Source organism: Gossypium raimondii, chromosome 13, assembly GCF_025698545.1.
Source record: "Gossypium raimondii isolate GPD5lz chromosome 13, ASM2569854v1, whole genome shotgun sequence".
NCBI lineage: Eukaryota > Viridiplantae > Streptophyta > Magnoliopsida > Malvales > Malvaceae > Gossypium > Gossypium raimondii.
This window is the reverse complement of record NC_068577.1, coordinates 6,730,842-6,742,305: the sequence shown is the minus strand read 5'-3', so window position 1 is coordinate 6,742,305 and position 11,464 is coordinate 6,730,842. Positions and strand designations below refer to the sequence as shown.

The following is an 11,464-nucleotide window of genomic DNA, read 5'->3' as shown; positions in this document are numbered from 1 at the left end:
AATTAAACATGTCAATTTAATTTCCATAAGTATTTTCAATACCAAAAATCAATTATTCATGGCTTTCAATCATCAATTGATATAGCAACAATCACACAAAAATATATTGTCATACACTTCTCATGTTTAAACTCCCACAAATATCAAATATAGTTCACCGAGTTGAGCGGGCCGAAGCACACGCTCCCTTATAGCGCCTCAAATAACCCATTGAATGGAGACTCATGCTCAACACTCCCTTATCTGCTCCAAACAAATCAGTCCACCTAGAGCCATATGCTCACAATGTCACAAATAAATGTGAGTACCCACAAATCCTATGGCATGCCAACTATATCCAATGGATCCACCATGTATGTTGCCAATATATTCAGTCAAACATAGCATATAAATCAGTCATTATTGTACTCGATTTAATATGATAAAATGATTATGTATAACTTGTAACATAGCCATTTAACATCCAATTAAATCAAACAATTCATTCATAAATTTCCCATATTCAGTTACTAATTGTAACACCAACATGCCATGATTAAAAATTTTAGTACACATGCTTAAAATCATCCTTAAAATTAATCTAATTAAATAGCATAAGACCACCCAAAAACTCACTTACTATTTTTTTCAATACAAATTCAGTTTTTGCACAATTAATACCAATCTTACAAAATCAACCATTTATCCATAATTAATTAGGGTACTAATGAAACATAATTGAGGGTCAATTTACCAAATCATCCTTAGAAACACTCGCCACACAATTTTATTCTATCACAACAAGTGATCAACTAGGCAATTCCAAGCTTCAATTTCGGTTATCTCGATCCTCTTCAAGATTCGAAGCTTCAACAGAGGTAAAGTAGACATTACCACCTTTCCAAAGCTAAATTAAACACGAACTTTAATTAAGTATGCTAATCAAAATCATTTCACAAAGATACCTTATCGGATTTGTAACATCAAGTTGAAAACTCGATTCCTCACAAAATCAATCTCTCCAGTCCTCCTAATCACTTCCAAACATCAATATAAACCAAATACACATAACCTAAGCATCAATTTCACATTTAAATCAATTTTACAAAAATCCAAAAAATCGATTCATGAAGATAATGAAATTCAGATTTCTTCAAATTACCTCACAAATCATGTTTAATCTTGATAAATAAGACCAAAAACCTTTTAATAGATCCATTTTGAGTTGGAACATCCATTGATTTGTGGATTTCCTCTCAAAATTCAAGATCCATCATTAAAGAACCATGTGTTCTTAGAAGAAGATGACATTGATAAAGAATCCTTTAATTGACTCTCAAATCATGTAAAATTGTTTCTAGTCTTCATAATAACAAGTTTAGGATTGAATTTTACCTTTGATTCGCTTTAAATTCATTGACTGAAAATCTTGATTTAAGAAGCTTGAGAAATTTCAGAATATTTTTGGCTACTTTTGAGAATAATTTCGAGAGTATTTTGAAAAGAAAATTAATTGGATTTATTCTCTGATGATAGATCTTTAAAACCATGCAAAGAAAAATGAATTTAATAGCTCTCTAATATGATGTAAATAGTGTGAAAAATAGGCTAGATGCATTGTGTTTAAAACTGAAACAACCTACCAGAATTTAAAAATTGGGAAATTTGCCTAATGGCCACTCCTACATTTCCCTTGTTTTGCCATTTAATCCATTCCCTCCAAAATTCTAAATTTTAAGGTTTATTTGCCAAATAAGTACTCCAAAATTTCCCTTATTTTACAATTAAATCTAATTTAATTAATATTTAAATTTAACTCAAATTAACCCCGAATAAAAATTATTTTAAAATTTTTTTTCAACCCAAATTAATTATTTTCACTAATAATTATTTAAGTACTTTAAAATTAATTTTCCAAAAATATTTTTATTTTTTCGGATTATTGTTTAATCAATTTTAGATGAAATTAACCTCCTAAATTAAATTAAAATTACTAAAAACCCCATAAATTCCTAGTTTCACACTCGAAACATGAAAAATATACCCGAAACTACTAGACTCAATTTAGGGATATTACACTCCGTAACCCAAATCGAAAGGTAGGTGATTTCTGATTGGGTTTTTTGGGAAAATGTTATGGTTGTTTTTTTAATTTGGTATAGTGTAGATACCCAAAATCGAAGGGTTAATGACGACAATCTAGGGTTGTTGTCTGTTGAAATTTGTTAGTGTTGTCGATTTTTTATGCGATAGTGGGTATAAGATGTAGGGACCGAACTAAATAGAAAAGTAATAATTCCAAGTAAAAAGCTTTTGAAATATGTTTGAATATCAAAAAGGGTGGATGCCTACTATGTTCTGTTGTTTACTTTTAGTAATGTCTTAGTGTTTGTTGTGTATTTAAAGAAGTGGTCTCTACATTGTTTTAAATTTTGTTTTTTTTTTTGCTAGTTTTGTTGAGTAAATTGTTTGTTTATGCTTGCAGATGTCGTGGGATGAGGAAAATTACCTTATTTTGCATGTGGGTGGGCACTTTATCAAGGATCCATATGGTAGATATGTAGGTGGGGAAGTGATTAAGCTTAAAGAGGACCTAGACACAATATCTTATTTTGAATTATGTAATATAGTGAAAATTAAGTTAGGGTTTCACACTGTCATGTTAGTATATTTTCATGAGCCTGGTACAGTATGGTTACAAAATAATCTAAGGGTGATTTATGATGACATTTTCACAATAGATATGTTAGACTTTTGGGTCAAGTTTAAGGAGATTCACCTATATGTTGAACATGAGGTGGATAACCCTATAATTGTAGATGATATATTATTATTGACTGTTGGGGAAAGTGATGTTGAAGGAGTAGAAGCTGATGAGGAGGGTGATGTTGAAAGGGTAAATTTAGATGAAGATGGCGTTGTAGAAGGAGTACAAGTTGTTAGGGAGGGTGATGTTGAAGGGGTAGATTTAGATAGGGATGGCGTTGTAGAAGGGGTACAAGCTATGGGGAATGTGATGTTGAAGGGGTAGAAGTTTATGAGGAGGGTGATATAGAAGGGATACAAGCTGATGGGGAGGGTGATGTAGAAGGTGTACAAGCTGAGGCAGATGAGTATGGTGGTGGGAAAAGTGGTAGGCAAATTAGTTTAGTATCAACTGTTGGAGAAGACAATGATAATGGTTTTGGATAATCTGTTGGTGATGAAAATGCTGTCGATTTTGCAACATCAGATGGAGTGGACAATGTTGCTACTGCATTTAATGGAGAAGAGGAGGATGAGAATGAGACTGAGGTATGGGACTTAAATGAACATGGCAATTTGGTTGGGTCCAATGAAGATGAAGAGCATGAAGATGGTGAGAGAAGGAGAAGCAAGTTTCCTTTATACAATGACTGGTTTGATTTGTTAAAATTTAGTTTGGAAATGTTGTTTAAGGATAGCAAACAATTTAAGAGTACAATTCGAAACTACTCCAAAGAATGTAGAAGACAATTGAAGTTTCTTAAGAATGAACCGAAAAAGGGTTGTTGTGAGGTGCATTGCTTCCCTTAACTGTTTATGGAGAATTTTGGCTAGCTACAGTCTTGTTGCCAAATGCTTGCAAATTATAACTTTTTAATAGGAGCACCATTGTATGGTTAGTTTTAAGAAGAAAATAGTGACTACTGCTATGATTGCCCAACATTTTGAAGCAACTATCAAGGATCACCCTAAGATGAAGCTGAGGGAAATTCAAATAATATGTGCTTTAGAGATGCATATAAATGTAAGCATTGATTGTTGTTATAGAGCTAAGAAAATAGTGAAGGATAAAATGGTTGAGAATCATAAAGAGGAATTTGGTCAGTTATGGGACTATGTTCATGAGTTAAGATTAAAGATGCCAGGCAGCATAATAAAAATGGTTGTTCAAAGGGACAGTAGACTTCCCTCTTCATTTTAGAGGTTTTATGTGTGCTTTGATGCACTAAAGAAAGGCTGGAAAGCTAGGTGTAGGCCACTTATTGGGCTAGATGGTTGCTTCCTAAAAGGCCCATTTAAGAGTGAATTTCTCACAGTTATTAGAAGGGACTTAAACAACCAGATGTTCCCTATTGCATAGGTTGTGGTTGAAGTGGAGTGCACTTATTCATGGGCTTAGTTTCTCAGTCTTCTATTAATTGATTTGGGCTTGGAAAATAGGTATGGGTACACAATTATCAGTGACCAAAAAAAGGTTAGTGAATTAACTAATTTAGGCTTGGTCTTGTCTTTTTATTCTTTTAAGTATAATTAACTATATTTTTCTAATAATCTATCTTGTTCATGATTTCTAGTAAATTGTGAAGTCCACGATTGAAAGGGAGTGGGGGGAACTATGTGTAACACTAGAGAAAAAAATAAGGATGCTTATGATAATTTGATGAGAAAGTCTCCAAAGATGTGGGCTAGGGCTTTTTTGAGGAACTACTTGTAAATCAAATACAGTTGACAACAATCTGTGTGAATCATTTAAGTCGATTCCTAATTTTTATCTCATATCATGACATAAATAAGTAATTCTTATTTATTGTATCAGCTCAAAACCTCGCTAATTGATCTTTACGGTGCTTCATCTATCAATTAGATCTTTATCCATAGAATAAAGTATCTAGGCATATATATTTCTTCATATTTTGACTTCTATGAAGTTTTTTTTTGTTACAGCTGATAAAAATCATTTTTTGGACGATGCAATATGTAGAAAGCATTGTAGAAACTAGGTTCAAAAGTATTATCAAAATGCTTGAGGATATTAGGACCAGGATGATGACTAGGATAGTACAAAAAAAGAAAGTTATGTAATGGATGGAAGTAAAATTATGGTTCAGTGGTAAAAGCTAAGTTCGATACCAACAAGGAGGACTATGTAAAGTGGCAATTGATATGGAATGGTGAAAATAGATGTGAGGTGAGGAAAGGAAGTTATCAATATACAGTGGACCTAAGTCAAATGATATCTAGTTGTAGAAGTTGGCAGATTAGTAGGATCCCATATGCCCATACATGTGCTGCCATGTATCACCTAAGGCTCCAACCAGATGACTATTTGCATGAATGTTATCACATTGAAACCTACAAGAAAGCTTACTCATTTCCAATGCAGCCTATAAATGGGCTACATGATTGGGCAAAAACTGGTATTGAGCCAGTACTACCTCATATTAAAAGGAAGATGCCTAGGAAGCCTAAAAAGAATAGGAGGATGGCCAAAGATGAACCAAAGAAATTGAAGCCTGGCCACTTGAGTAGGAAAGGTCTACTTATGACATGTACTCAAAGTGGCCAACATGGCCATAACAAGCGGTTCTGTACACAAGGAAACGAACATGCTAAACATGTATAATGTTGTTCTTCACTTATATATTGAGTAAATTTATTTTGTCTAACCATTTTCATTATGGTCCATGTTTTGCAACAAGATGCACAACCACCCAAACAAAAAGGGAAATATCCCATTAAAAGCTCAACTACCTCAGATAAATCTAAGGGAAAGCAACCTAAGAAAGGCAAAATACATGGAATAGGGTTGTATATAGACTTGATTACTAGGAATCAAACATTTTATGTGAGTTTTCTTCTTTTTAATATTGATCAAACATTGTATATTGTTTTGATCAACTTAAAATATTATCACAGTTTGGTAGAACCACAAGGAGCATGACGACAAGTTCATCTAAGGATGGTAGTGGACAAACTTCTTCAACATCCAAATCGCCAAATAACAAGAGAAAGGCTCCTCTCGACCATCTCGGAACACAAGAATCAGTTGCAGGAAACATGAGTAAATCATAGAAGAAATGGTTGTCAAGGGTGAATGTTATTTTGTCATATTTTGAGCCTACAACCTTCTGGTTTTGGAATACACCAAGGTTGAATGTTATTTTGTTGTATTAATAACCAATATATTGGGTTTTTTTTTTTTTTTGCTGATGTAGCTAAATATAGCTCACTTAGTATGTTATATTTGTTACATCAACTTGTTTTTGGTTGGTATAACATGAATGGTGTATAGGCTAAATCATTACCTATGGAAAGATTTTGTAAAGTGCATTTATCCCAATTGTAATAGGGAAATTGTAACACCTCTTACCCGTATTCAACTCCAGAATAGGGTATGAGGCATTACTAGAACACTTACACATGTAAACGTATTAAACCGAGTTACAAAATTTCATTCAAATTTAAACTCTTCAAATTTTTAACATGCTTTTATAATTCTTTATAACATATCCTCAAAATATTATATTCATAACAAATAGGGCCTACGAGACCCGATACTTACTTATGTAATTCAAAGCTCCATTTCCATTTTATTCAATTCACAATATTTCGTGTTCACAATTCAAATTAATTTCTCAATCCAATATATATATTTCAATACCACACTCTCATACTATGAAACTTTATTTTCCCATATGAGCTTAAACAATGATCATCACATATCAAAGACAAATGTTCTTGACATTTCCATCACATAAACCGAATTAATCAGTGCAACTCAATGATATAATCATCCATATATCATTATTATCATATATATATATATCAAGACTAAATTTCTTATACATTTGGTCAATTGCTTTTCAAAACCGCAATAGTTCCTTCGGTACCAATACGTATTTATCATTCAATTTAACATTTACCGATTATAATCGGGCATATGACCATTATAAACAATTATTTCCTACATTTTATTGTCCTCCTCCTCCTCTCCATTCTACATCCTTTATGTGTATATCACATTTAAACAGCATTAACTATAATTTCACTATTCACTAACATGTATATTCAAAGCTGTCTATTCGAGTCACAGTCACTAAATTATTTTTATCCGGAGCTACAGAACTCCAAATTAAGATCCGTAAATTTTCTCGGAAACTAGATTCACATATATTCTTACCATAAAATTTTCATAATTTTTGGTTTAGTCAAATAGTACAGTTTATTCTTTAAAGTTTCCCCTGTTTCACTGTTTGACAGTTCTGACCTCTCTTCACTAAAAATTAATTATCTCACTGTACAGAATTCGGATATAGTTTCCGTTTGTTTCTCCTAAAAATAGATTCACTGATAATTCTAAACATATAAACTTTATCCCATAATTATTTTTGTACAATTTTTTACAATTTTCCAGAGTCAAAACAGGGGATTCCAAACTCATTCTGACTCGGTCTGATTAAACTTAAAATATCTCAAAATATATAACTCTTTTGCTTTTTCTATTTCTTTTATGTGAAAATAGACTCATTAAGCTTCAATTTCATATATTATTCAGCCTATAATTAAATTTCCACCATTTTGGTGATTTTCAAAGTCACACAACTGTTGCTATCTAAACTGTTTTGTTGCTAAATGTACTCTTTCATAATTTCACTTTTTCACTTTCAATCACAATTCAATTCAAAATTCACTTTTCCATTTCTAAGTCGATATTCAATTCAGTTCCACACCTATATTCATTATTCAATTACACTTAGTCAATTTCCGTTGAACACTCGGAATATACATGGATTCAGAGAGAATTAGCACATAAGTGTCAAGACCGACACGTGGCATGGGCTACCATCGACACGTGGCAAGCTACCATCGATATGTAGCCGGCTACCACCGATCAATAACACCGGAAATGTCCACGGGCTGCTCACACAAGCTGTCGTGTCGCAATACATGCTAGATCACCCAGCACCGGGACTCATCTGTAACACCAGAACATCGGTCTCTAGTGACATGTCACTTGTATCCACTTCTATTCCTAAGTTCAACCGGAATTTACACTTAACACTTTATTTTAAACACTTTATCACTTGAATAATTCATGAATAATTTTCCTTCCACATTCAATATTAATTCACATATCAAATATAATTCACAATTTATAAAAATATAACTATTATTTACACATAACTTATTTTGATGCAACAATATAAAAATTTAGCAATTTAGTCTTTAATCTTTCCTTTTCTCCGGTCAAGGTCGATTCCACTTCTTTCTTGATCTATAATAACACATTTGACTTATTTAGTACTCACATTTATCAAAACAGTCATTGACTCAAACTTTGGTAAAATTATAATTTTGCCCCTAAACTTTTACATATTTACACTTTTGCCCCAAAGCTCGTAAATTAAACTTCATCCCTTATTCTTATGTATTATGACATGCTGAACATTTTTTCCTTCTATAGAAACATCAAATTTCAACTCTAACACTTACTTATGAACATTTAGTATTTTTATCGATTATGTCGTTTTACTCGTTTTCACTCAAAATCGCTTAGCAAAAGTTGCTTAACATAATTCTAAGCTTCATATTCTATCATGAAACATCAAAATTCACACTTTTCATCTATGGGTAATTTTTCAAACATAAATTCTAGCTCGAATTAATGGTAGAGATAGCTTAAGCAAGTTATCGGGATTCGAAAAATACAAAGAACAAGAAAAACGGGGCTAGAACGGACTTACCATGAAGCTTGGAAGATGAACAAACCCTAGCCATGGTGTTCCCTTGCTACATACGGCCATGAAGAAAAGAATTGAAGAAGATGATAATTTATTTCATGTTATTTTGTCTTTATTCATTAATTAAGGCATTTTACCAAAATGCCCTTAAATAGCTTAATTACTAACCATGTCTATTTTTGTCCATAAATAACCAATGGTCTAATTACCATTTAAGGACCTCCAATTTAAAATTTCATAATAATTAGACACCTCTACTTGTAGAACTCAACTTTTGAACTTTTTACAATTTAGTCCTTTTGACTAAATTGAGTGCCCAAACGTCGAAATTTTCGAACGAAATTTTTACAAAATCATTCCGTGAAATCGTAGACCATAAAAATATAAGAAAAATAAATTTTTCCTTGTCAGATTTGTGGTCCCGAAACTACTGTTCCGACTAGGCCCAAAATCGGGCTGTTACAGAAATCATATGATTAAATGATCAATTTTGTTTTTCAATCTTATGTTTCTTTCACTGCATTATTTACTAATCTAAATTAAATTACATAAACAACAACCACAACTGGTCATTAGTTCCAAGCATAATGTATATCAAGGTTCCAAATTACATAAACAACATATGATGGAAAATTTTACATTCAATCAACATTTCCAACTGCTAGCTGCATATTCCTCTTACCACTATTGCCAACAAATAAACCTATGGTGATGTATACAATACATAACATGGAGTAACAAAATAATATCTTATATATTGACTTCTCCTTCTTGATAACTTTCATTTTTTGCTTCATGGTCATCATTTTGTTTCTTAATGCTAGCTCTCCTTCAACACTACAAACTGGTCTACCTCCTTCGACCTCAGTGTCAACAGCACTACTGCCACCATTATGGCTACCATCAAATGCAACCAAACCCATAACATTCTTTCTAAGTGCTAAATTATCCTTTGAAAGATTTCATTCACTGTCGCGCAATTGATGCAGTAACTTAGTTGCACAGTCACATATTTGTCCATCCTACCACTTGAAGAACTCACAACCATCATCCTACAAATAAACCTAAAATGAGTGACAACAAAAAAAATTTTAAATCATAAACCCTCAACCTAGGGAAATTTTTGAAATCATCCAAATTGAGCTGAAGTAGAAAATAAAATTCTTCTTCACTTACCCGAAAATCTAAACAACCATAAAATCTCCTCCTCGGATTTAAATCGCTCCATGAAGTGTCTCTTGGAGCTAACTTATTGTAGTGACATTTTACTGCTTCCCCATCATACACATACTTCCTCCGCGATGAAGAAACAATATTTGCATACCTCAATTTTTTCCTCGAACCATTCAAACCATATGATTCCCAATTTCTAGACTGGCTATTCAAACTATGTGATTCAAATTTGAGAAAAAATCTTGAATCCATGATTTCAGACGACAAGGAAGAAAAATAGCAATTTCCTAGAGTTTGTGGGACTTCACAATTTGGGAATATGGTATTGAGGATGTAGAAAATTTCCTCAATCTATGATTCAAATTGGAGATTGCTGAAGTTTTTAGGGATTTCACGATTTGAGGTTTTCACAATTTGGCAATTTCAGTTTTTTTAGGACGATTTCAATTTTTTTCTATATTATTTATTTATTTTTATTTATTATATTTATTTATTTATTTAACACATCATCCTTCAACCTAGCCAGTCACATAGACAACTATGTTGACTGACGCTTGACTAACGGTCAACTGACGTTTCCTATTAAAAATGGGTTGATTTGTGGAAAAATCGTTACGTTGAGAGCCTCAATAAAAAAAAGGGTTAAGGGCACAAAACCAAAAACCCCTAAGCGTTGAGGGTATTTTATGCAATTATGCCTTTTTTATATAAAACATTGGTCAAAATTTAATTTTGGCTCCTAAACAATGTTGAAATTTGTGATTTAAATTTAATAAAATAATTTTAACGATAGTAACAATTGGACTTGAATTTTTAAATTCGAAAACTAAATAATTAAATTCTTGATACAAGGATTAAATTCCAAATGTATGAAATGTATAGGGGCTTAGAGTATAATTTGTCCTTTATATTTTTACTCTATAATCTAATACAAACATATAATCAATCCAAGGCGAAGTGTGGGCTGGAAACCATACTAGTAGCTATATATAAAGGACCTTCCTGCATTGACAAGTGGGTCTACTATGCTTTCTTTTTTTGCATTATAAATAAATTGTTAAATTTCAATTTTGATTTCCTATTGTGCTTAAATTTGAAATTTAATTCTTATACTTTAATTTCTAACATAATTCTGTCTCTAAAACTTTATAATGTTATTAATTAGTTCAAATAGTTAATATTATTAACTTTTCGATTAAAACGTTATGTGGTTATGTATAATTTAAAAGCGAATTTTTAAGTCCCAAAAGTAGAGGGGTTAAATTCTTGAAAATAAAAGTTGGAGGACTAAATTCTAAATGTACAAAGTATATAGAGACTTAGTGTCATGGTATTTTGAATTAGATTGAGAACTAACCAAGATATTGGTATGGAGAGAGGCATCAAATCAGTTAGCCTGTGAATTTATACGGATCGATTGAACCAAGTTAAAAAAACTAGTTGAACAATTTTTTTTAAATTTTTTTATGATTTTTAATGATTTATTTAATTAAATTGTACGAATCAGTGGCTTGACTGGTTCGACCACATGTCCAGTTTTGAAAACCTTGCTTAAATATTTTCTTTAATCTTCAAAATTTTACTCTATAATTTAACACGAACAAATAATCAAAGCTCACAAAACATGGTTGACTATACTAGTTAATATAAAAAGAAGGGATAATTACAGAAATTACCTCTATGCTTTAACAAATTTGTCAATATGATATTTGTACTTTTAATTTTTTTAATGTTATACTTGAACTTTGATTTCTGACTACTAATTTGATATTTCGGTGATAAATATTAACCTAATGCAACACATGGCCCATTCAGAGGCAAACACG

The 11,464-nt window shown here is 31.9% G+C and overlaps 1 long non-coding RNA gene across 1 annotated transcript; it reads right to left on the bottom strand.

Moving 5' to 3' along the window:
* Positions 1-7,813: 7,813 nt before the first annotated feature.
* On the bottom strand, positions 7,814-8,616 carry LOC105781892 (uncharacterized). The gene is made up of 2 exons (XR_008192664.1): positions 8,469-8,616; positions 7,814-7,999 (listed from the first exon to the last, which is right to left on the bottom strand). It is a non-coding gene; the product is annotated as an uncharacterized LOC105781892 (long non-coding RNA).
* Positions 8,617-11,464: the final 2,848 nt, after the last annotated feature.